Genomic DNA, 26,906 nt, shown 5'->3' on the forward strand with positions numbered 1-26,906 from the left:
AAAGGATCGGAGAAGGTCTGCCGTCAATAAACTTTCAACCTTGTCAATCCCAGCATTTTCCAACTAACTTGACCACACAACTCTTTTTCGTCTGTCTCTCCCCACACCATCATAATGCCTATGAACCTCCTGGAGAAATAGCAGACTGGGGCAAATGCTACCAAACAGTTCCCATTTCTAAGAGTGTGTGTGTTTCCTCATGTAGCCCGCCCCCATCCTGCCGCTGGCTGAAGGTCTCATTTCTAGAACTCCTTGATGGCAGCCCCACTCTGGTGGCCATCTGGGCAGCCTCCAGCCTGCTCGCCTGCAGCAGATGATCCCAGCAGTCATGGTCACTCTCTACAGAGACAGTATAATCCAAAACAGCAGATAATCCAAAAGCCATTTATTTTTGGCATGCTTAAGTGAGTTTATTTTTACTTCAGCCTTACCTTCCTAATTTGGCCTCACTCAGACACATGCTAAAACGAGCTTGCTTTTTTGGAACACACACTGAGTGAAGGGGGGAAGGGGACCCAGGGAGATGCTTGGGGAAGCCACTGGGGAATTTCATACACATTGAGCTAGTGTCTCCTTCCTCACCTGCCTGTTGAAAAGACCTCCAGATTGGAAACTGTGTGCTGATCTGGTCCCTGCAAACACCAGCTCCAGGAAAAAAAAAAAAAAAAAAGAGAGAGCAGAACATGTGGTTCAGTGAGATTTGTTGCAAAAAGCACTAGTTGAGGGTGGTGGGGCGGGGGTGTGGGTCTCACTCAATGAGATCCGAAGCTCCGTGCTGCGGACATCACGCTGCCCTGACCTTGCCCTTTCCACGACAGTGCCCCACTGCATCTTTCTCCCTGAGGGCTTCTCTTGTACCAAAGCCACTTAGCCTGCCCACATAGTAGGCCCAGAGTGCCAGGGAATTAACACTCCCCATCCCCAATGCAAGAGGTCCTCAACCAATGCCTGCTGGAGTAGGGTATAAATACCCCAGCTCACTCACCACCCAGCTGGTGCAATTCTGAGGCTTACATCTTTGCTGGATTCCTGGATTCCCCAGCAGGATTAAGCTGCAGTTGGCACCAGGGGTAAGTGACTTAAAAACCCACCCCTTCTTGGCTGCATTCCCTACCCAGTCTCGCCATCCTCCACCCTCACCACCCATCAGTGTTTCCTGAGCCAACCTCCCAAAGAAACTGCTTACACGCAGATCCTTGTCTCAGGGTCTGCTTCTGGGGAACGCAAACTAAGAAACCCAGCTCTTCCTGGCAGGGGTAGCTGGACGCAGCCTGGTGTGAGTCTGGTTCTCCCAAGCATTGGAGAAGATGCATGGCCTCGCTCCATCCACTTCTTCTGAGGGTTCTGGAGGTCCCCACAGATGCTGTATAATCCTGAGCCCTTGTCAGTATTTGCACCAAAATCATGTATACCAAGTCAGGCCTGGAAGGGTCACCAAACAGGGACCAAAATATTCACAGAGAAGCAGGAACAAGGATGCTTGGTGAACAAAAGGATGCAGCTTTCTTCCATCTGGAGGCACAGGGGAAGCTCGGCACACAGGCCACCGTGGGGCGGCGAGAAGGGGTCACATGATTTAATGTGTGGGAATCACTGGCCGATGCCACTTGTTTTCCTAATTAGGAAATTACCCAGTAAAGGGCTCCTTCCCCAGCATCCGCCTACCATCTTGCTGATACGTGCCAGTTCAGGCCTCCCTGACCTCTCCCACCCACAGCTGTCTCTCACACATCCTCCATGCTGGTCATAGGCTGTTCCCACTCAAATCTCCAGGTTCCTGGAAGATTAAGGGGTGGCCAGGAGAGGAACAGTCACTCCCGAGAGGCCAGGGATGGGTGAGACCCCAGTCTGAGCCTTGGGAAGACAACTCTATCCCTCTGGGTCTCATCACTGAGGAAAGGGCAGGCAAAGGGCCCTTTCATGCTCTTCTGTGATGGGCTCTTCACTCCTTCCTCGGCTATTTGTTATTGTGCAGCCGCTGTGCACCAGGCCCTATTCTGGGCACTCGGGGTGTACACTGTGAATAAGCCAGAAAGAAGTGCCTGCTTGCACAGGGCTTATATTCTAGCTCTAGAAACCATCACTTGCTGGGAAGACAGCCCCGCCTGTGACAAAAGGACTTGGTCACCCAGGTGTTCTGATAAGAGAACTGGCCCCACTCCTCTCGTCCCTCTCCCTCCAGACCCCCAGACTACCGAGTGCCCAAAGTCCCAACCTAAACCTAATCAATTGAATTGACAGGTGGTCTCCAAGACCTCGCTAGCAGGTAGAAGGACCATTTTATCCCCACCTTGTGATGTAGGGGGAATGAAGGTTTGGTTCTGAGGTAGAGGACCCAGGTCCTTCAAGACACAGAAATCTCAGGATGGGGGAGGCCAATGCCTCCTAAAGTACCCACCTTCCCACTGACCCCAGTCTCAGATTCTTAAGCCCAAACTCACACTGTCCCATTTGAGTTTCAGTCGGGGCAGAGTGTCAGGCCCTGCTCTCTACTACAGACTCTGGACAAGGGCAGAGAAGGTTCTTGAACTCCCTTCTACCTGAAGAGCCAGCTCTCCACGTGGATCTCCCTGCTCATCTTGGGCACCATTATCCCAACCAGGATCCCCTGCCAAGGATGCCTCCCCACCACCTGTGCAGGTGCACTTGAAAGAAGGAGGCTCATTCAATATCACTCTGTGCAAAGCCTAATTAGGGGTCAGTAAGCGACTTCCCCTCACACACACACATCCAGCAGCAGTACACACACAATGGCACAGTGTCACAGGGCTGGGGAGAATGGTTTATGGGATTCGCTGTACTTGGGGTTTCTCTCTGCTCCATGAGTGCATACAATTGTGTGATAACAACAGAAATTGCCTCACTCAATCAAGTGCCAAGAGGAGAGCATGGGTGGATCAGGCTGGTCTTTCCCCCACCTCCCACCCCCTTTGTGCCAATTCCTCATCTCCCAGCTGACCCCTTTCCAAGTAGAAGTGGGTGGTGAAATACAAAGAGCCCTGCCTGGGCATCAGGCAACCTGGTTTCTAGTCCCAATCCTGTCTTCGCTGTGTGATTTGGGTTAACGCCTCACCCTCTCTGGGCCTCGGTTTCTTCATCAGTCAAATGACAGAACTGGACTAGATGGCAACAGGAACAATTGTGAACAGTTACTGTGTGCTGTGAACTCAGTTTTGTGCTGATTTTATTTTGTTCCCTGCTCTCTCTTCAGTGTCTGGCACATAGTTGATGACCAATAAATACTTGTTTATTTGATGAATTCTTCCAATACCTCTATGAAGCAAGTGTTATTATAATCCCACTTTCCAGAGGGAGAAACTGATGCCCAGAAAATTAAGTAACTTGCCAAGCTCACTTTCCTATTCTTCTGGCCTCCCTCGGTGATCTACTGAGTGCAGATGTCAAATGGGGGCAGACACCTGGCCCAATACAATCTGAGCCCACTCTAGGGTAAGCACTTAGTAAATGCTCAATGAAAGGCAGTGGGCATCATTTTCTAATGTCTTTCACTAATGACCTCACAGTACTTAGAACAGTGTCTGACACACAGTTGGTGCTTAATAAATATGCACTGAGTAAATGAATGAATGCATTCTTCTAATTCTCATAACAACCCATGAAAACTGAGGTTCAGACAGGTGAAATGATATGTCTATACTGATAAGAAGGGGGACAGGGATTCAAACACTGATGGGGGCCCAAATCTGCCCACCCAATGCCCCATACTCAAGTTCTTTGCTATAAGACTTTGAAGTGCTTCCCACAAAAGGCTAAGTATATTGCCCCACTCTTGACTTTAATCTGGCTATTTGACTTGCTTTGGCCAGTGGAACACAGTGGTGTGATACCGTTTCAGTTCCAAGCCTAGGCTTCAAGAGGGCTTACAGTTCCTCTTGCCTTCTTGCACTTCTGCCACTGCCATGCTGAGAATATGCCTGAGCTAGGTGCTGGTGCCAGGAAAAGGATGAGAGACACGGGAACAGAGCTACTTCAGCCCAGCTTAACGTTGCTGCTTTTAGCCACTGGCTTTGAGTGTGGCTTGTTACTCAGCAACAGCTGACAGATACAACGGGTCTGCTTTCATTTCTGGTAGGAAAAGGGATACATAAAAGGTGTCCTAATAACACACAGGAGATGCAGATAAGTCTAGGGCAGGTAGAGAAGGCTTCCCGGAGGAGGAGACATTTGAACTGGGGCTAGATGATGAGTAAGGTCTATCAGTCATTCACAAATACTAATCGAGCACATACTGTGTGCCAAGCACTGTTCTAGGCACTGGAATTTTTCAGATGAGAAGAGATAGGGAAGGGCATTCCAGGCAGAGGGAACAGCCTACACAAAAGTATGGTGGTCCTGGGAACAGACTGGCATGTCTGGAGTATAAAGGGCGTGTGGGACAGAGTAGGAGATGAGGCTGCAAAGGCAGGAGGGCCAGGTGGAGGAGTTGGGTCTTATGCTGAGGTGATGCAGACCCCTTAAAGGATTTTAAGTAATGTGACAATGAGACCCGCCTGTGTTTTTAGACAGAACCTTCTGGCACTCATGAGGAGAACTGCTGAGCGGGAAGCAGGAAGGCCAGCCAAGAGGAGACACTGCAGCAGCTGTGACTTAGAGCAGTGATGGAGGGCGTGGAGCGGGGAGCACGGAGGGACAACAGGCAGCTTTTGGAAATGGACTAAAGAGGGAAGGGCAGGGGGGAGGAGTCAAGGATGAGGCCCTGATCTGCAGCTTGGGCAACTGGGTTGGGAGGTTGTGGGAAAGTGGGAGGAGGGTCAGTTCCAGGGATGGGAAGAAGAGACAGCTGGAGTATGCTTCCATTGCAGGAAGGACCCCTACCTTGTGCCTTGGATACTACCCCACCACCCGGCCGTCTGTCTGACCCACCAAGAGGCGGCTTGGCCTTCCCGTCCTTCCCCCGCCCCCCCCCAACCAAGAAGGTCTCTCTAATGGTCATACTGTTCATGCACCGAGACGACAGGCAGCTGGCTCTGTGCTGACACAGCAGTGCCCACCAGGAGAGGGGCCTCCGGAGGCGGGGGAGCAGCGGGGGGAGGGAGGGGCAGGCAGCCACCACACCGGAGCCCGGGCCCCTCTGCCCGCAGCCAGCATGGAAACAACAGAGACCAGGAGGGAGACGCAATTAGAAAGGCAGTGAGGAGCGGAGGGAGGTGGGGACAGACAGACAGGGAGGCCTTCAAAGCTGCGGAGCCGCTGTCGCCCCAGCTGTCCCGCTGGGGAGAGACAGAGCTTGAGTCAGGGAGGACCTCGGAGCCAGAGGGAAAGGAGTAGGCAGGCAAGTGCGTGGGGGGGTGTGTGGAGTCGAGGGGAGAAGAGAGGAAGAGGGAAGAAGTCTGATGAGAAGGGCCGGGATTCTCACTTCTACTCTGTCAGCAGCTGAGATCTTGGTGCACCCTGAGGGGATGGGCGTGGATGGGAAGTGCTTAGAAGGGCCTGGACCGTGGACACCAATAAGACACCCTTCTTAGGGGGCGTCAGGGCTCCCAACCAGGATCTCGGAGCCCAAGGCACCTGCGATCAGAGGCAGGGGCACCAGAAGGAGGGGGCTTCTCTGACAATTTGAAATAAAATGGGCACAGCGTTCTAATACCAACAGCCTGTTATTAAAATCAAGTGCTATTTTACAAATTGCATTTGCCAGGGAATGGCTAATTACAGGCAAGGCACATTTCTGTGTGTTGGTGTCGATTAATCCTGAGCGGTCTAAGCAGTCGAATTTTATACATATAATTATCACTAGAAATTTGCAAAACAACAACAAGATGCTCTGGGGCTCTGGCCTTGAGGCACATGAGGCTGAGGGATGTCTTGGCAGGGAGGGCCGGGGGAGGGAGGTGCTGGACAGGGAGGTTCGGCTGTGCTGAATCACAGACGGGCATCTCTTCCTATCAATCTCTTACTTCCCCCGGATGGAAAGGAATAAAGCCACTGATGAAGAGGGGAGGGGCCTCCTGGGCTGGGGAAGCTGGAAACAGCTTCCAGAAGGGCTGCTAGCAAAGTTCCACCCCTTGCCAAGCGTGGTCCCTTCGTGAGACTGAACTCGCTGTGGGGTTTGAGACAAGGCGTGTTCCACTGTCGCACAGCCCAGGTTTTTTCATGTGTGAAATGGGCAGGCTGGGGAGAGTGTCAGGGATGGAGGCCACACCCCCAAGACCGTAAAGAAGGGAGGGAGTTTTTGTGGGGCTCTACCTTGCTCCTCAGCCAATCCCGCAGCCTCCAGGAGCGGATGGGGCCTCATGGCAGAGCGAGATGTAGTGGGTGGTGGGTGCTGCCAGCTGCAAGGCATGCTGGGAGACCCTGGGGGGAGGGTGCGACAGGGAGCTGGAGCAGCCCACCCTGGTGCAAGGAGAGACGTGGGAAAACTAACTGGCAACTGCGGCCCACCTGCCCACTCTGGGAGGAGGGGTGTGCCCAGGTACAAGTCAGGCTGGGTCTAGAGGGCGCCCAGGGAGGTGGAGTCACGGGGGGTGGGGTGGGGCACAACCAAGGGAATGTGGTGCTCAGAGAGGGTGTGGTAGAGCCAGAGGGCTGGCAGTCCAGCCTGTTTTGCTGGAAGATAAGGCCAAGAGCCCAGCCCACCACCTGAGGCACCTGAGACCTTGCCCCAATCTCACGGGGAGCTGGGAAGGGATGTGTGGGAAGCGAGGAGGTGAAACAGGGAGGTCCTGGCTGCATGTGTCCCTAAGAAGACAACCGCCCTCCCTGCCTCCCCTGCTCACCAGCTAAAGCTACAGGCGACCCACTTCACTGCTGCTATTGGAGTGAAACCCAAGTAAGCGGGGCCGGCAAGGGGACTATGTGAAGGTCATTGTCTACCTGCATGGGGATTCCTGGGCTCCTGTCCTTCACTACTTCAGAGCTCCTGAGGGCGAGGCCCAGGAGTCCTATGAGCACTGCAGTTTGAAAACCACTGGCTTGGAAAGGCAGCAGCATCCACATGGGAACCCAGAGTGTTTAAAGGAAAAAGAGAATAGCGAACCAAAGCATCTGATGCTTTATCTGCCTCCTGCCTCCTGTTTGCTTCTCTATGCTTTGTGTGATGGGCTGGGAGCTGGAGCTGAGTGTCAGGGTGGGCGTCCCATCGGATGCATACAAGGGGAAAGTGGGCACAGGACTGGCTAACGAAGCTGCTGTCAGAGTGACACTGGTGAGACCAAGCGTGTCAAGGTGCACAAGGACCTAGCAATTCTCCACAAGTGTGAGTTTTTACACACCTGTTACCACTTTCGTCACAGTGGCCCTTATGGCTTCAGAGGCTCAAGGGACCTTTTGAAGGCCAGGGTGACAAGTGTGATAATACCTGTGCAAGTGCCCAGCACACAGTAGGCACTCAATAAATGCTCAGTATTGGTGAATTTGAACCCCTCCTCCTCCGCCCTCTGAATGCCCACTGAGGACTCTGACCTCCAGTTCTGCCCCTTCAGACAGATCCTTGATGGAACCATCCCTAAACTCACCAAGAGCGGGACAAGGGCTCAGCCCGAGCCCTGACCAGAGGCCTCAGCCTTACTGCTCTAAGCAGAGGATAATCACACTGAGTCATTAAACCAAAGCACTGCCCCCACTCCCCTTGCTTTTAGCGCTGAAGCGGCTGCAGGTGCTTCATTACCAAAAATCTTTGAAAGTTGGCACGACGAGACTTTCTTTTACCGGAGACACTGTGAATAATAGTTCGGTCCACTGTGAGCCTACTGTGCGTCAGCCCGGGACCAGGTGCTGAGAGCTAAGCTCTTTGTCAGCCCTGTTTCCCAGGGAGCAGAGGAAGCTTGCTGGAGAGGCCAAGTAGGACACCCAGGGCCACGGGCAGTCACGTGACTGCCCCCAGTAGGGCAGGGAGGCTAAACCTGTGGCCTTGTCTGAGCTCCGGTACTTGCTGTCTCTAGGACAGCATGGAAAGGTGAGTTGCCTGGCCCCGGTCACAGAGCTGGTTAGACAGAAACTGGGGCTCAAAAAGGGTCTTCCCACTGTTACTGTAGGATGAAGGAGATGAGGAGGATGAAGCAGGAAGAGGGGCTGGGGAGGCAGCCCAGGCTTCGTGCCACTTCCCACAGTTCTGGATAACCACGCACTGTTTTACTTACAATCATGAACAATAAATAGGGGTACAGGAAACCTGGGGATGACGTTCCCTTTGCCTGTTTTCTTAGCACACAAGAGAAAGAAAATTTAAAAAAAAATAGCCTCCCAACATTGATACCCTAACCTGCCAAAAACACATGCAGATTTCAAAACAAAGAAAAATCCCACTGGGGTTAACTCAGTGATCCCCCTGTCCATAGCAGGACAGATCGGCTGGATACCTGCTCTGGTCCTGGTAACTCATATCATGGGTCAGCCACCTCCCTCTGCCCTGAATCACACCTCCAAACCCTACCACATGTGCACACACCTGCAGCCCTCTTCTCTCTTCGATTGTGAAGTTGCTGGAGCTTGGCCTCTGGTATTCCCCCCTTTGGCACCTTTTCCATCCTTCCTGGGGCCTGGCTTACCCAGGCAGGGGACCAAGGCTCTCCTGCTCAACGGCTCTCCGTCTCCCCCCAACCCAGCCAGCCTTTAGACTGTGTCTTTTCTTATGAAATGAAAACACTTTCTGTCCTTAAAGGAGTTTGGGGAGTCAGAGGGATGGTGGAGGAGATATTCCCAGGGGTGAGGGGCCTCCAGGCACCCTGAAATCAGGCTATGATATAGGCTTCTGAACAAGTCCATCCTGATAGTAGCAGCTCCAGCCCATCCTCATCCTGAATCCCGACACCTAAGCCCTGCTCCGGGAGATGGAGTCAGGGGCCAATGGTTCCAGAAGCTCCAGACCCTGTTCCTTTCTTTCCTATTAGAAAGAACCACTGTGGCATCAGAGATAAATACCACTGTACTTGGGGTAGGGAGAACTGGGTTCTAGTCTTGCGCTGCACCCACCTAGCTGTGTGACTTTAGGCAAGTCACTTTCCCTCTCTGGACTTCAGTTCATTATCTATAAAACACAGTGCTGGTGTAGATGGACTTCAAGATGTCCTCCAGTTTTGGCCACTGGACTCTGTGACAAGGCAAGTGGCCCCGGCTCAGCTCCACTGACCCCAGTGGGGCCATGCTGGTGACTGGGGACGGGAGGATGAAGACAGGAGCAGTCCCCAGGCCACTGGTCCCACCCTGTCTGGCACTGTGCTTCTTTTCCAGACTCAGAAATCACCGGAGCATAGGGGCGGCCCTGCTTCAGGCTGGCTCCACAAGGCAAATTACAGCCTCTCAAGGGTGCCTATGACGACTAAATGGTTTGCTTTCCCGTATGCAAATGAAGCCACCAATTTACATTCATTTGCACCTGATGGGTGTCTGAAATGGATGGATTTGATTTGTGCCTGATCTGTAAGTGCCTAATTTATTAATCAATAAAACGTCATGTACAGGCACAAGGATCCCCAGTTCCAGCCGGCCTCCATATATATGTAAATAATGCAATCTCTCAATCTACTTGTTATGTAAATGGTAATATAAAACTGACAGAAATACACATCTGCAGAACTTTATGAGCAGAGGGAACTGAGATTTACACCGGCTCCTGCCCACCCTCTGCCCCTTGGCTCTTCCTTGCTCTTGCCACACCTTCCTCTCACTTTCCCCTTATGCCAGTTGACCCATCTCATCTCCTCCAGGAAGCCCACCTGCTCCTCTAGCCTTTGGACACTGCCAGGCCTCCAGCCAGAGGCCCTTGCTGTTACTTCCTGCACAATCTTGCCTTTCTCCGGCCCCGGAACTTTGCCCGCAAGACCACACCTTACATAGTCTCCCCACCCACGCGTTTCTCCCCTCTCCATCTCTGTGTGTTGAAATGTACCCCCTCCATGGACCAGCTAAAAGTCACCATCTTTAGCCAACGCGGACACTGAGCATGCAGGCACGGACCCATTCTGGGAAGAGGGAGGGATCAAAGGGCCCAGCCCTCAATAGGCTCCTGATTTAATAACAGCAATGTTTCCATTCTCTGTGTGCCAGGCGCTGCTCTGAGCACGGCTTGCAGGGCATCCTCTGCGGTGAGGGGCTGCTGTTGTCCTGCTGTGCAGATGCTGAAAACGATGCTTCTTCAGAGAGGTTACCTACCTGACAGGTGCAAACAGGCAGGGCCAGGGTTTGACTCCAGGCAGCGCCATCAAGAGTTAGTCTTAAAACCACAGTATGGCCTTTTCCCAGTGAGCAGAAAAGGTCATTCCAAGCCATGGAAGCCAAATTAAACCCCTTTTATAATATTCCTCAAAGGGGTCACAAAACAAACCTTAGCAAAGCCAGAAAATGATAGCTTTCTCCAGCCTGTCCCGTCAGGAAAGCAACATGCCTGGATTGCATGACCGCCCGTCCTTTTTTTTTTTAATTGAATTTTATTTTATTTTATTTTTTTATACAGCAGGTTCTTATTAGTTATCTATTTTATACATATTAGTGTATATATGTCAATCCCAATCTCCCAATTCATCCCACACCCCCCCTTGGTGTCCATACATTTGTTCTCTACATCTGTGTCTCTATTTCTGTCTTGCAAACCACTTCATCTGTACCATTTTTCTAGAACATCGTATATTAACGCATATATGTGGACCGCCCATCTTTAGCACATCAGTTCTTCACGTTAGCTAGATGTTCTCTCTTCACTGATTTTTCTCCATGTCTGACCTCTCCTGTCCATTGTGAGGGCAAGGTCAGCTCTTCCCATGCCATCGGCAGCCCCCAGAGCACCCAGTACTCAGAAGATGCATGTGTGGAGCCATCAGATGTGCCAGAAGATCCCTCCCCATTCACCCTTCTCCTGCCCCTCTTCTACCTGTACATTCACTGCCTCCTCAATCCCAAGCTTCAAGAACCACTCTCAGCCGATGCTTTATAGATGAAATCTATAAAATTTGGTAGAGAGGGCCAAGAGAGAGATGAACGTCCATTGATGTTTATTCTACACTGGGGGCTTGGCAGATTGAGACCGGGAGGCGAAGCAGCGTTCACAGCATCACATACCCAGGTGAGGGCACAGCCAGGTTCAAAGCCAGGTCTGTCTAGTGCCAGGTCCATTCTTAGGCAGGGTCGGTAAAGGCCTAAGCTGGATGGCCTGAAAAGGGCTGAGAAAGACACCCCCATATATCTTCCCTGTCCATCATCCTCCCTGCCTTGTATCCTGCCGTTAAAGATTCAGGGCTCCTCTTCCACAGGAATCATCCTGGAGAGCCTACAGATCCCCACAGCAGTAACCAAAGGCAAGAATCCAGCCCGCGTGGTCTGCAGATCTACCAGGTCCCATTTCCTTCAACGTCAGCGTTAAGTGATGTGTTCCCGGCAAGGAGGGGCTGCAGGAAGGTAGGGCGAGCCAGGTTTTGATGAAACCCATGATATCTCCAACAAGAGGAAAAACCAAACATTTTGTATTAAGAGGTGCCACTGAGGGTGGAAACTGGATTTGCAAGTGGAAGTTCATTAGTGGCTGTATGAGCAATGGTGACTAAGGGAATTGGCCCTGAATGCAGGACCTGTCATAGCTTGCCTGCAGTGCTTCTAGAAATTCTTCTGGAAGATGGGTATTTCACTCGCCCTTAACAGTGAAATGGAGGGCTTCCCTGGTGGCGCAGTGGTTGAGAGTCCGCCTGCTGATGCAGGGGACACGGGTTCGTGCCCCGGTCCGGGAGGATCCCACATGCCGTGGAGCGGCTGGATCCGTGAGCCATGGCCGCTGAGCCTGCGCGTCTGGAGCCTGTGCTCCGCAACGGGAGAGGTCACAACAGTGAGAGGCCCGCGTACCGAAAAAAATAAAAATAAATAAATAAATAAAAGTGAAATGGAAATTGACCTTCTCTGCACTGGAGAGCAGTTCTCCAGAAGCTTTCTAAAGGAAGAGCCTAGAGCCACAGTCAGATTAAGCCTCCTCTTCTGGTCTCCTCTCCAACAAGGCAACGTTCCAGGACAGCCAAAAGCATGAAGATGAAAGAACGGAAAGGGACAAGAAGGAGACTAATATCCACTGATATTTATTCTAAACCAGAGGCTTGCAGATTTTATTTTATTCAATTGGGCCCATCATATATTATACACATGGAGATAGTGAGGCTCGGAGAAGTTAAGAGATTCATCTAAAGCCACACAGCTACCAACTGGCAGAGCCAGAACTGGAAAGTGGGTCTGTCTAACCACAAGGCCTGGACTCTTTCCAGTGCCCTGAGACTCCAGTTACAGAAGGAGAAGGCCTGAGCCACTACAGATGATATGTCAATCTGAAAGAAGATTAGGAACCCAGACTCCAGATCATTTAGAAAGAGAATGGATATATGCCTGGCTAGAGATATAGTGAGTATGTAAGTGATTAAGGAAAAAGGTACCATATTGAACTTGAGAAGAGTTTGAAAATGATATAAATTATTCTACCCATTCATGGTTGCTTAATAATGCTGTTTTTAAATTAATTAAAACAAAAACATGCTAAGGCATTTGAAACTACATGGTTATAGCCTAGATTGGCCAAGTTCAGTTTGTAGTTTGGGTCATGTAAAGGGGATGGAGGAACCTCCTTCCACCAGACATAATAATAATTGTAACTCTAATAGCTACAATATGAAGTTACTAACTGCAAGTGCTTTAAACACACAAAATCATATAATCCTATGAAGTGGCTCTTGTTATTCCGAATAATAGAGGAGAATATGGAGTCTCAGAGAGGTTAAGAAACTTGCCTAAGGTCACACAGCTGGTTAGGGCCAGAGCTGGGATTCAAACCCAGTTTTCTCTGGTGCCAGAGCTCAAATAGCCCCTATAGCATATCCTAGTTGTTTTTCATAAAGGGGTATCTTAAAGGAAACCTTTAATTTTCTATTGCCAACCTGCAAACCCATCTTCCCCCTGGCAGCTTGCTGAGGTGGGGCTGCACAGCTGTGCCAGGGAGACAAGGCTGAAGGCGGGAATTTCTGGATGTGCAGGCACTCCAGGTAACCTTGTGGGTACATGAGCCCAACAGAGGAACCCAGTGGGAAGGCACACCTTTCCCAGCTCTTAAAGACAGAACTGTTCTTTAACATGAGGACACTGACCTAGCTGACCCTAAAGCCCTCCAGCGCTCAGGTGTTGGGAGCCCATGCTTCTGTCTTCCATACTTTTCTCTGGGATCCCCTCTGTGGGGGAAATAGATGCCTCCTGCCTGCTCTGCTGCTGCTGTACTGGGGGTTCCAAGGTGGAACCCCATCAAAGCCAGGAGGCATGGCTCATTCCAGATTCCAGAGGCTGGGGGCCCTGGGCTCAGTCTAATACACCTTCCTTCACTCTTCAAGGGGCAGTCTTCTGGGCTGTCTGATCCTCACCCCAGGTCCCCTCGGATTCTCTAAGGAAGCCTCCTAGAATGATCACTCCAACTAGTCACACCGGCACCCCTATTCCCACCGCCCCAGGACATCAACTGGGCTCAATTTGTTTGCGTGTCTGGGGAAGTCAGTGCATGGGCAGCTCCTGCTCCTCCAGCAGGCAGGGACCTCCCCACTGACACACATGTTCTAATTTGTCTTGACTCTCCCTATCTCCTTCTTTTTTTTCCAGGTCTCAAGGATGTTCTCAGGGTGGAAAATAAAAGATGCTTGAGGTCATGGCCCCTTTTGTCTTTTTAAGAAAAAGAAAAGTGTAATTTTGGTGAGGAAATTATTTGAGGTGTTCTAAAGGGGAGCAAGAAAATCAGAGCAGCTCTGAAGGTGCTGAGATGGGAGGTCAGCCAGCATTTCAAAGGACCCCAGGACCTTTGCACAACCCTGGGCTGAGTAGGAATGAGAAGTCCGCATCATGATAGAAACTGAAATTCCACATCAATAGAAGGTGTGAGGTGAGGACTCAGGGTCAGTTTTACGGCCGTGGAAATAAAATCAAGAAAGTGTGATATTTAGCGCTCACCTAAATTTGTAGACCCAGCTGCCTACCCTACTATCCACATTGTTTCCTGCAGTTAGTCAACGTGGGCTTAAGGGAAATGTAACTCACCTTAATACTTGCTTAAACCAAATGGAATATAGAAAGGAAATAAATTTGTTGCTAAGCCTTCAAGCACTGCATTTTAAACCCAAAATAAAGGGCCTGAGGATTGTCTATGGATTTAGATTATGCATAGCTTCTGCCACAGTTCCCTGTGTTCTCATCACTAGAAATATTTCATGAAATACGGTGGACATTATGAGCTGCCTGGATTCAAATCCCAGCTCTGTCACTTACTAGCTGAGTGACTCTGGGCAAGGTAGTGAACCTCTCTGTGCCTCAATTTCCCTAGCCATAAAGTGGGAGTAATCATTGCACACACCCCACAGGGTAAATCTGACAATTCAATCAGATCACATATGTGCATGCTGACACACAGTAAGGTTCAAAAGATGGTAGCTATTATTATTATTGAAATTTGAGGGTTCTTGTGGTTGTTTTTTGAACTACCTAATTTCATCTTGCAGACACCCAAAAAGAAGCACAAGTCTTTACTTGCTTGCATACCTTCCCCTTTTCCCTGGTTAGAAGTTACATGTGGCCCCTATGGGGGAATGAATTAGGCAACATGCCTGCTGTGACATGGGGAAACGGCAGGCCCGGGCAGGTGATACAGAAGGAACTGAGGCACAGACAGGTCCTCTCTTTGGGATGCCACCTGCCTGCTCCACGCAGACCCTGGACTCTGGGCCACCCAACATCCAAGCCTCACCCTCCTCCACTCTCCTCTGCGGCTTAGACAGACAGATGAAGTCTAAGAGAGATCAACAGAAATTTCCACCTTTGGGCTGGAACCATCGATTGCACAGGCAGAGGATAGGGGAGCTCTGGCTCAGGAGCAGTTCCAGGAATGCAAAAGGGCCCAAGTTAAGTTGGTGGGGGTGGGCAGTGATGTCCAGAACAGGGGAGGGTAACTGACTAAGTAGCTCACCATGAGAGAAAAGACTTAGAGGCAGGTAGTAGGAGTGGAGGAAACAGGAGGCGGTGGTGGCAGCAGGGATGGTCAGAATGACCAGGCTTGACCTCTCTGCCAACATGTGACCCTACTGACCATGCTCTGCATGAATCCCCCCCCCCCCCCCGTCTGGGTTTGAGCCTCTCCTTCTGGCCACCCCTTCCCAGCTGCCTTGAAAATCTCCCCTCTACTTGTCCCTGAACCCTGGTGTTCCCAGCACCCGATTCTCTGCAGGCTTCTCTCCTCACTGTCTGTGCTCCACCCGGGTGACCTGCCCTTGCTTCCACACGCCCCAGACTGCCAGCCGTCCACCTCCTCTCCCGGCCTGGGTCCAAGTTCACGGCTTCCCCCTACTACCCCTCAGGCGCCCTAAAGTCAACCTAATCCAAACCAAAGTGTCTTCTGCTGCAGCCCTGCTGCTACCTGTTTCTGGCCTTGGTTACTCTCATCACTGTTTTCCTGGTTGCCCCAAACCTCAATCCTTTTGGGGGAGATGGGGAAAGGGAATGTTTTTTTTGGTTTTGTTTTGTTTTTTGGGTCTTTTTTTGCGGTACGCGGGCCTCTCACTGTTGTGGCCTCTCCCGTTGCGGAGCACAGGCTCCGGATGCACAGGCTCAGCGGCCATGGCTCACGGGCCCAGCTGCTCCGCGGCATGTGGGATCTTCCTGGACCGGGGCACGAACCCGTGTCCCCTGCATCGGCAGGTGGACTCTCAACCACTGCGCCACCAGGGAAGCCCGGGAATGTTTTTTAAAAGTTGTTTGTGGCAAGAATTCCCCGGTGGTCCGGTGGTTAGGGCCCCACACTTTCACTGCCTGCTGGGCTCCCAGGTTTGATTCCTGGTTGGAGAACTGAGATCCCGCAAGCCGTGCGGCACGGCCAAAAAAAAAAAAAATGTTGTTTGTGGAAATATAAGATGCATACAGAAAAGTTCCGTATTATAAGCTCAATGAATTTCCATGAAATAAACACACACGTGGAAGCAGCCCTCAGATCAAGAAAGGGAACAAACCCAGCCCCCCAGAAGCCCCACCCCGACACGAGTGACTATCGTTCAGATTTGTATCACCACAGATACATCATCTGTTTTTGTAATTTATATCAATGGGATCGTGCAGTCTGTATTCTTTTATGTCTGGCTTTTTTCACATGTTCAGGAGACTTTGTTCATGAGATCGTCACGCAGAGTGTGATGTGATTTTAGACTCTCATGCTTTACCAGGCAGTGTTCTTTGAGTCACGTCTCTTCTCCTCTGCTGGTGAGCCTTTGGGCACCATCCCGCTGGGGCTCTTGTGGATATAGGGCGCTGCTGTGAACACCCGGGAACACGTCTTTCGGGGGCATATGTGTGCGTTTCTGCTGCATGTACATCTAGGAGGGAGTTCCCAGGTCACAGACTCTGCATAGAGACAGCTGGAGTCAATCCTGCCCAGTGGTTTTCTAAGCGTCTGTCCTGACATGGCCTCCTTCCTTCCAGCAGCACAGAAGAATTTCAGTTGCCCTTGGGGCTGTTTTTGACTCCTTCCTCCTTCTCCCTTGTCTCCAAGGAGCATTTACAGCTGTCTTATCTGTGTGCCAGTTTTTTGTTTCTGAGGCTGCTTCCCATGGGCTCCGAGCCCTACTGGTTCTTCTTACGCAATAGCTTTTTTTTTTTTTTTTTTTTTTGCGGTACGCGGGCGTCTCACTGTTGTGGCCTCTCCCTTTGCGGAGCACAGGCTCCAGACGCGCAGGCTCAGCGGCCATGGCTCACGGGCCCAGCCGCTCCATGGCATGTGGGATCCTCCCGGACTGGGGCATGAACCCGTGTCCCCTGCATCGGCAGGCGGACTCTCAACCACTGCGCCACCAGGGAAGCCCTGCAATAGCTTTTTAATCCCTACCGTCCTCTCCAGCCCCACTGCCATCCCCGTAATTCTGTCCTCCTTCTTTCCTGGCTGGGCTATTCCTCTATTCCAGTCCTGAACTGGGCCCTCCTCCCCCACCCCATCCTCCACGTCTCAGCAGGATGTCCTCCACACCCATCACGGCTACCTTCTGCTCAAGAACCCAACAGTCCCCAGGGCCTAAAGCAAAGTGGCCATGCCAGAACTTGTGGACACCTTGCGGGCAAGTGCCGTGTCTCTGCACAGCATCCACACAGCTCCTGGAGCATCTCTGTGCTCAGTGCACATGTGATGATCCACTTCTCATTCCGGCCCCACCTACCTTTCCAATCTCATCCCCTGAAGCTCCCCTAGTGACCCCCACGACCGGAGACAGCTGCCCACTGCATAGCCATGGAGTCGCCCAAGTATTACTGCATGCCCACCATGTTCCAGGTAGGTACTCTTCCCTTGGCCTGAAATTCTTTCCCACTTTGGGGATAGTTTTAGGCAGGCAGCGGTCTAGTCCTACTTGGGGGTCATCAGATCCCAGAGATGGCAGGGATGGACCTCCAGTTCATGGCAGCTCACTTCACCCACCCAAGAAGGGACTGACTGCCTTGTTCATTCCCAAGTGGCTAAGAGGGGTGGATGCAGCCATTGCCAGGGCAAGGGGCATCCATCCTGATATGACTGATTTGTAGTTTGCGTCCAGCTGCAACAGGACAGAAGCCGACACACTTCTCAAACCATCCAAGCTGCCATAGGTACATAAAGTTCCCCATCTCCTACAAAAGGGCCAGTTTTGGCTTTTCAAAGGCCAAAGAGAATCCCCACCCTGCTCAGGTGGTCTCCTAGCCAGCTGTACGTCCTCTTGTACCCAAGGGCCAGGAAATCTGGACTGCTGTGGGCAAATGCTGCCCAGCCTCCAGCTCTATGCAGCCACCAGGCTTGTAGTCTTACATCAGGGTAATGTACCTGGTGGTCACAGTCACCTTATGACAACCAGGCACCCCCCCAGTGTTATTTTTCACTTTTGTTCAACAGTGGACATTTCATAAGACAGCGTCACAGACTTTATCTCTTACTGCAATAGCCCTATGAGATATAGACCGTTATTCTCACTTCGTAGATGAAGAAACAGGCACAGAGAAGTTAAGTCACCCGCCCAAAAGCACACAGCTAGGAAGTGGCACAGTTAGAGATTAAATCTAAGTTGTCTGAGGCAAAATCCATCCCACCCCCGCTGCCTCCGCCCTGGCTACAGAAACCCTGCTCCTCCTCCAAGATGCCTCATCAGTTATTCCTTACAAAGCAGTTCCGGATTTCCCAGTTAGAATTAATTAATCTCTCCTCTGTGCAGTTTATCTGAACTTTTATTAGAGTAATTATAGCAGCCTGACTTTTATTATAATCATTATTTACCTGTCTGCCTCTCCAACTGGGCTGGGAGCTCATTAAGGGCAGAACCCTGTCAATTTTGTACCTTGAGCCCCAGCAGGTGGGTATTGAGCACAACAAAGGAATAATAACAGCACCATTATTATTTTTTTTTTTGGAATAAAGACACAGATGTAGAGAATGGACTTGAGGACACGGGGGGGAGGGGGAAGGGTAAGCTGGGACGAAGTGAGAGAGTGGCATGGACATGTATACACTACCAAATGTAAAACAGATAGCTAGTGGGAAGCAGCCGCATAGCACAGGGAGATCAGCTCGGTGCTTGGTGACCACCTGGAGGGGTGGGATAGGGAGGGTGGGAGGGAGACACAAGAGGGAGGGGATATGGGGATATATGTATACATATAGCTGAATCATTTTGTTATACAGCAGAAACTAACACACCATTGTAAAGCAATTATACTCCAATAAAGATGTTTTTAAAAAAAGACTAAAAATAGATCTACCATATGCACGAAAAACAACAAGAAAAAAAAGAATGATAAGAGCAAGACAGTAATGAAGGCCTCCAGCCTTCAGGCTTAATCAAGTCCTCAGCTTAATTCACCAGGACCGGGGGTCAAGTACCGAGAGGTGACAGGCTGCCTGTGATTGTAAAAATGCAACAGAACCTTTAAAGGTCTTTAGTGTCAGGGTCTTAAGTTCCCACAAGAGGAGGATGTTTCTCAGAACATCTTGGGATGTCTTAGTGACCATTTTCTTGGTTCACCCACTGGGTCTCTATTTTGTTTTCCTCTCTCTCTCTCTCTCTCTCTCTCTCTCCCTCTCTCCCTCTCTCCTTCTCTCCTCCCCCTTCTCCTTCTCCCTTTCTCTGTATCCTTGTCTTTTCTTTCTCCTTCCTTTCTCTTTCTCTACAACAGAACCAAAATATATTTTCTATTACTTGTTGTACCAACTGAATTTTTTTCTGTTTCCTGCTCTAAAAAGTATTATGAGTGAGATGTTTGCTACTTTACTGCTCTATTGCTCAACACACACACACACACACACACACACACACACACACACACCAAGTTGTACTTTGGTTTGGTCACTCCAACTGAACCAAAGTACAACTTCCTAGATGGCATCAGGTCAGCCAGCCTGCACCAAATGCCCCAGAAGCAAAGGACAAAATATCCCTTCTTTGGACAAAAAATAAAGGGGAGACGCATCCCCTGGGTGTAGGGACCTGATGTCCTAATGAAGGAGACAAGCCCTGCACCCACAGAAAAGGGGGCGGGGTTGCTAAATCATAAGAAGCATGCTGTGGAGGAAAGGGGGATTTGGAAGCCAAGGTGTGGACCTCAGGATGGCCTGTACTGAGGAAGGAGTGAAAAGGAGCGAGAAGGCAAGGCAGATGCAGGATCGGCACAGGATCATTGTGCTAACGGTATTACATGAATATGATGCTAATGTTATTACACTAATATGACGAATAGCCACATTCACTGAGCACTTAGAATCCATCAGGCACTGTTTTAACTTCCTTCCATAGACTAGCTCGTTTAAGTTTCACATCATAAGTATTCTTACAACTATCATCCCCATTTTCCAGATGAGAAAATTGAGGCACAGGGGGACTAAGGAGCTTGCCCATGGTCACACAACTGGTAAATGGCATGGACCAGGCAGTCTGAGCTGCAGAGCCTGTGTCCTGAACCACTTTCTAAACAGTCGAGGGGGTTGGGAGGCCCAAGGCCCAGTGTTAGCTCTGTCACCTTGTCCCCGTGGACCCTGGGTGAGGCACTGTGAGACGGGCAGGCTGTGAAGTCAACTGTGTAACTTCCCTGTGCCTCAGTACCCCCTCCTGGAAAGTGGGCTTCATAACAATGGATCCTTCATAAAGATGTTATGAGAATTTACTGAGAAGGTGCATGTAAAGGGCTTAGGGCATTGCCTGGCACAGAATAAGAGCCTGATATGCATAGGGAATGCTATTGCTAGCATCTGGACTCATTCTCTTCCTCTCCTCTGTGGTCCCTTTCCTTGGGACCCTGGGCACAGGCTATGGGCCACCTTTCTGGGAGGGAGAGGAAGGGGCAATGGAGCTCTCAGACAAGACCAGGACAGATGCCACTTACTGAGCACTTCCTAAGTGCCAGACACCCTGCATGCTGCTTCTAAAATTCCTGGGCGAGAGGCCCACTACCCCGTTTCACAGATGAGGTACCCGAGGCTCAGGGCAATGAAGCAATTTACCCAAGGCCCACGACGGAGAATGGCAGGGCTGGGATTCAGACCGAGGTTTGTCTGACTCCAAAGCCCAGGCTTCCAATCATCTCCCTGGGGCTACCAAGGGTCAGGCCTTGGGTCTCAGTCACCCCAGAAAGCAAAATGGGGCCGAAGGGAGAGGGGCCTTGGTGCTACCACCATGCTGTGTGATCATAAAACAAACCTCTCCACATCACTGAGTCTCAGCCACCCTGCCTGTCAGATGGGATGATGACAGGGAGTGCCCTTGGGCAGGCATGAGAGCATTTACAACTAGACGGCATGATTAGTACCATTATCAGGACGATCATGACGGTTCACCCCAAGTTAGCAGATGGACAGCTGTGTCCTGGACGCTCAGGGAGAGCTTAGGGCAGCCAGAAAGCAAGGCTGTGACCTGGACACAAATTTCCAAAGAGGAGGGAGGGGTGGGGTCTGGACTGTCCCTGCCACTGCTCTGGTGTCCTGGGGATGAACAGGAACCACCTGGGGTGGGGAGATATCCCCGCTGCGCCACTCAGACATCAGCTTTGACGCGACTCCATTAACCACCTGGACCTGTCCTCCCCCATCCTGTCATCCCCGTAGCAAGTGGCAGCCTTGTGAGCGAGGGCCCTACCCCGGCTCGCCTGCAGCCCCGCGTCTAGAACTGTTAGCACACGTGAAGCCCCGCAGCCAGCAGTGGTGGCGGTGCAGGCAGGGAGGAGGGGGCAGGAAGGTGCAAAGGCCCTGCGCTTTGCTGATTATGCATCAAAGCTCTCATTATGTCCATCTCATCACTGCGCTCAGGGTTTCCAGCTTGTGTAGAGAACCTGCGTCTGTTGATGCTTCATCTGACATGCACAATGCAGAGGAAAAATAATTCGATCAGGGAAAAGGGACAAGAAAGACAAGGAGAGGGAGGGTGACCTGGTTTTGCAGCTGGCTCAGCGATGTACAGGCAGATGGTCTGACCCGAGTTGGGATGTTAGGAAGATACTATACAGGCCCAGGATCCGGGAGTAGGGGCGAGATGGAAACAAATGAGGCTGAGGTCAGGTGCCAGCTGTGTGTGACCAGTCACCAGAGGCAACTCTTCAAGCAGCACAGAAAAGAGACCTGGAAAGGATCATGTGAGGTGGGGAGAAGGCTGAAAAAGAGTCTCACACAGGCACAGCCTGCCTTCAGGGAGCCCCAGTCTGAGGGGAGACACAGCCCCGTCCTCAGGGAGCCCCAGTCTGAGGGGAGACACAGCCCCGCCCTCAGGGAACCTCAGATGTAGCTTGAGGGAGAAGGAATAACCTCTACTTTCATAAAGCTTCTAGTGTGAGAAGAGTCAAAGTATTGCCTTTCCCAAAGTGATACCCAGGGAATTTACACAGATATTAACAATACCCCTGAGGTCAGAATGTGACTTTCCACCTGTTCAGAACTAAACAGAATGATGAGATGGGTACATGGAGTTTTCCTCAGCTGCACTGAATCATGTAAATGAAAAGAACCAGGGTGATGAAACTGAAGGGCCTGTGTCTATGTTTAGAGAAACAGAGTTACAGGGAAGATGAAGAGGAGCTTGTTCTCAACTGGGGACCACAGGGAGGCAGGTAATCCCTGGGGAAATGCAGCCCTGTCCCACAGAGCAGGAGGAGGGCTGGCCTGGAGGGGCTCTGTCCAGGATGCAGCCTCCGCTACGAAACTAGAAGCCCGTCATCTCACAGCGTAGGTGCCCGGGTGAAGCCCTGCCAGGTGGAGGACAGTTAAGAAGCCAGGGACTCAGATCTGATGGAGCCTCTGAGGCTTTGAATCTCATCCTCTGTCCCCAGGGAAAGAGAACCCCCTAGAGGATAATCATACCAGTAATTGCCACTGTTAGTATAAAGGCACCATTTATTGAGTACTTAACTTGTATCAGCCACTGTTTTCATGACCTTCCATCTATAAACTTTCTTAAACGTCACAATATTAGGAGGTAAGTATTATTATTATTCCTATTCCTCAGATGACGAAACTGAGGCACAGAGAATATGTTACCGCCAAAAATTATACAGCTAGCACATGGCACAGCTGGAATTTGGACAGAGGGGATCTGACAGTGTGGTTACCCATTTTTTGCTTAATTATTTCCAGGGACTGGGAGCTCACTACCTTGAAGACTGCTATTGCTAGGGTACCTCCTAGCATTATCTGAAGCACAGAGCAGAGGCTCATCACTCTAGCCATATAAGGTCCAATACGGCAGTAACCTAAACACTGAGAACAGTGCCTGGTACACAGTCCTCAGGAATATTTGTGAAATGAATCTTCCAGTAGAAACATCCTCTGGGTACACGTCCCATCATTCCTGGGGCCACAACCAGGGCAAAACCATGGGTTCTATGTCATACCCCTCACCATGTCACACATAATGTGGCCAGAAAAAGTCCCAAGAATGGAAACCCAAGCAAGGAAATTCCCAAGGAGCAAGTGCCATGGGAATTGAGGGGCAGAGCTGAAAGCAAGGCCCATCTCGAGTGCCCCCTCCTCCAGGAAGCGTCCCTGACTGTCCAGCCCCCCTTCGACTCCCATCATCTTCACCTCCCCCCGGTCCTGAGCCACACCTGATGGGGTTGGTTCCCATCTATGTGGGGGACCCACCTCCCCACTTGACCCACAAGCTTCATTACAGGGGCAGGGACTTGGTATCATGTGCCATCCAGTCCCCCAGTGCCTGGGCGTAGAGTTAGGAACAAAGGGGGGACTCCCTCAGTGTTAAAGATGGACAGCCATCTGAGGTCATGGGGAGGGGCTGGGCCACACTACCCATCCCAACTCCTACAACCCTCCAGCTGCAAATACGAGACCCTAGGACCTCCCAGAGTCTGATGGGGGCCTGCAGGCCTATGGAACCCCTTCTCTTGTGCCTCATCATCATCTTCCCTGTGGCTCCAGCTTCACCTTGGTCAGGCTTGAGGATTAGAGGGGAGGGAACCCCCAGGAGCCTTCTCAGCACCACGGGTCTCTCCACTCTGTGCCCTGGGTGCTAAGAGAAGGAGCTGCCTTTTCCAGTTCTCTCTTTGCTACTCTTTGCTACTTTGTTACTCTTTGAGAAAGGGTAACAGGAGAAACAATTATTTGAGCCCTGGGCATCCGATGATCTAGAGAGGGGCAGGAAGTGAGGGCCTGCCATACAAGGAAGGAAAGGGGGTTGGGGCTGGATGGAGAGATGGGAAGCCCATCACTTCCAGATGTCTGCTCCGCACTCCCCTCTGCATGGCCCCCAGCTACCCACTGCCTTCCGCTGACAGCTCATTCCAGAGGAGAAGGCGGCCCCCACCCCAGCTCAGGATTCCTGCACCCCAATGTGAATTACCATAAACACAATAGGTCCAATTAGAGATTGACTGGCTTAAGAGAAACATTCACACCCATGGCCCTCTTTCCCTCCTTTCCAGCACCAGGCAAATCGGCCACTATATTATCTTCACAGCTCAGAACCTCTCAGGATGACACCCCATTTGCCACCAACCCCAATCACCTCCCCCCTCAAATCACAGCTCTCTGTTGACACCTCCCAAGACACATCCTACCCCATCCCCATCCACACCCGTCTCTGACCCAGGTGACAACCCTACCCCCACCCTAGCCCCCCCATTCCGTGACACCTATTCTGAGTCAGGCCCGGGACAGGGGCTAGTGGGAAGGGAGGGAGCGAGGAAAGTCGTGCAAGCATAGTATCAGATCCCGTCTTTTTTTGTTTGTCATAACTGTCTGCATTCATTCATTTTTTTTTTTTTTTAGAAATATTGCATTAAAAGATTTTTCATCTGTTACCTGTAGCATCCCCTTAAATTTTGCAGCCAAGGTGTGCACTTCACCCTGTTCCTGCCCGGCACACACTCCCTGTGGTTGGGGGGAGTCTGAGACTCTTTCCAGTCTCTTCCATCCCTAGTGACACAGGGCAGCTGACAGCCTGATACTCACCCCACCCTCTACCCCTCCCCAGCCCCAAACCCATCACCCCTCCTGTAGAGTGAGATATCTTTCCCTCCCCCTTCCCCCTCCCGGGGCCAGACCTGATGAACAGAGGGCAGAAGCTGATAAACAGCCATTAGCACAGATATCTCAAGCCTTCCTCAGCAGAGCTGAGGTTGCCTTCCCTTCCGGGGGGTCACTGACCCCCATCCTGTCAACACTGCCCCAGAGGTACCATTTCCCCAGCTTTAATCATTTTGATATTTCTTCCCTGACAGCCACTGACAAGGGTTCAGTGTAAGCCAGTACTAACAGTTTGGCAAACAGAGGAATGAATAAAGATGGGGAGTTCTCACTGATGGAGGCAACAGCCGCTCTCAGCAGCTCAGGGAAGCTTCAGGTTCAATTCGTTCATTTACTCAATAAATACAGCGTGGGGACACCCATTCTGTAGCAGGCGCAGGTCTAGAAGCCGAGGATACAGTAGGGAACAAAACAGAATTGCTGCCCTCCGGAGCTTCCGTTTAGGATTCCACGGAGGAGGCACAACCCCACCTGCACAGACTCCCCCACACAGACTGTACCTGACTTCACTGGCACAGGATTCGCAGGCCCCGTGGCACTGGGGAGCCTAAGATGATTGGTTGGTGTGTCTTTGTGTCTTGAGCAAAGAATAAAGGGAGCTCTAATCTCCTGTGTAGGGTAGAGAGGCTTAAATGGGTGGAAGGCTGGGGTCTTAGTTTTTGATTGTGGCCCCTGCCCTATTCACTGTGGGTACGGCAATTCCTGACTCAGTTTCGCCACCTGTGGCCAGGACGGGCTAATCCTCACTCCTCCCCTCCCTTCTCCATCACCCTCTCTGGGATATTGTGAGATAGCAGGAGAGGACGGACACTGTAACACTTGAAATCTGGCACATCTTCCCCAGTGCAGAAAGAGTGCTAGACCAGGAGGAGTCAGGGTCATCTTCCTAGCGTGGCCACAGACCGTGGAGCACAGCAACTGAGTGAACAGATGCTGAATTTGACTTGGTTCAATACCAGCTCTACCCTGCCTAGCCGCGCAAGCTTGAGAAAGCCTCTGTGCCTCAGTTTCCTCATCGGGTACATGGGGAAAATACTACCCCACGCCTGCTAGTGTTACTACAAACAAAACATTCAGAACAGTCCCTGACACTTCATAAGTTCTGTCTATGTGTGGATGCTCATGAGCTTGCTTGCTGGGTGACCTTGGGCCAGCCCATCCCTCCTCTGGGTTGCAGGTGTTCCATCTGGAGAATGAACAGGTTGGACCTAAGCTCCCCTCTGGATCACAAGCTTTTGTAAAGCATCAGAGCCTCTTCCCTCTGGGCCCCCAGCACCAGACCCTTAGTTGGGGTCTGCCTACTCCCTCCCCAACAGCACAGAGACCTGGAGCATCTCCAGGTGCCTTGGTCAGGGAGGAGGAGAGAGCCAGAGCAGTCCGGGATGCTGTGGTTTTCTTTGTGGATCTGCTGTGACTGGCAGTGTGGGGGAGGAGGATGTCGTCCGAGGGGCTGCCAGCTGCCTCTGCCAAGATATTGTTGGGAGCAGAAAACCATAGTGGTATTTTTCATTATGAAAGGGAAGCGCAGAGCGAGGCTGCACCTTCTGCAGAGACGTATGTTTCTTGCCTCCCTCCCTCGAGGGCAGATCGGCCTGGTGGTGGAGATGGCGTGCTGTCCTGGGGACACATAGACAACTGGACCTCCAGAGGCCTGAGGGGCACAGCAGGGGTCTGTGTGCCCAGGAAGGCAAACCTCTCCATGATGGAAGAGGGCAGTTGGCAAATAAAGTCCTTCTCCAGCTTCCTCTTGGGGCCAGAAGGGGCCTGTCTGGGGCTGCAGGAGGCTACTGGGATCAGGAGGGAAAGAGATTTCTCCCCAGGAAAGGAGGGTGGGTGCCTTCGAGCCTGGCGCCTAAGCTATGTCCTGAAGGCTTCCTCCTCCACCCCACCCCATCCTGCAGCAGCAGGACTGTGGGCACCCAGACCTGCCACAGACACAGGATGCATGCGCCCTAACCCTGCCACCAGCGACCCGCGTTGCTGGTAGAAGCACCAGGTCCTGGCCCTTCCCTGGCCGGCCAGCGGCAGGCTCCAAGCTTCCTGTGATGAGTGGCCACTTCAGCCTGGGATGGTTCTGTCCAGCGTGGACTCTCCGCACTAATGCCACTGCACAGAGGGGTACCCCAACTAATCTCCCAGCTCGACCTCTGCCAGATGACACCTCTCTGAGCACCTGTGTGTGTCTGTAACACCTGTCCATTCATTCATTTACCTCATGTTTCCCCAAAGGACCTATCTGTGCCGGGCCCTGCCCTCGAGGAGCACATAGCTGAACCCCGAGGCAGAATGTGTCCCCTGGGGGATAGCTGGGGACTCGCTGAGGTCTTTGTTCACCATACCTCCCACTTCCACTGAGGTGTCAAGAAGTGATAGGGTCCCTGAGCATGTGGTGAGGTGGGAGCAATGACAGGGGCAGACACTTGGTGCAGAT

This window comes from Hyperoodon ampullatus, assembly GCF_949752795.1.
Source record: "Hyperoodon ampullatus genome assembly, chromosome: 10".
Classification (NCBI taxonomy): Eukaryota; Metazoa; Chordata; class Mammalia; order Artiodactyla; family Ziphiidae; genus Hyperoodon; species Hyperoodon ampullatus.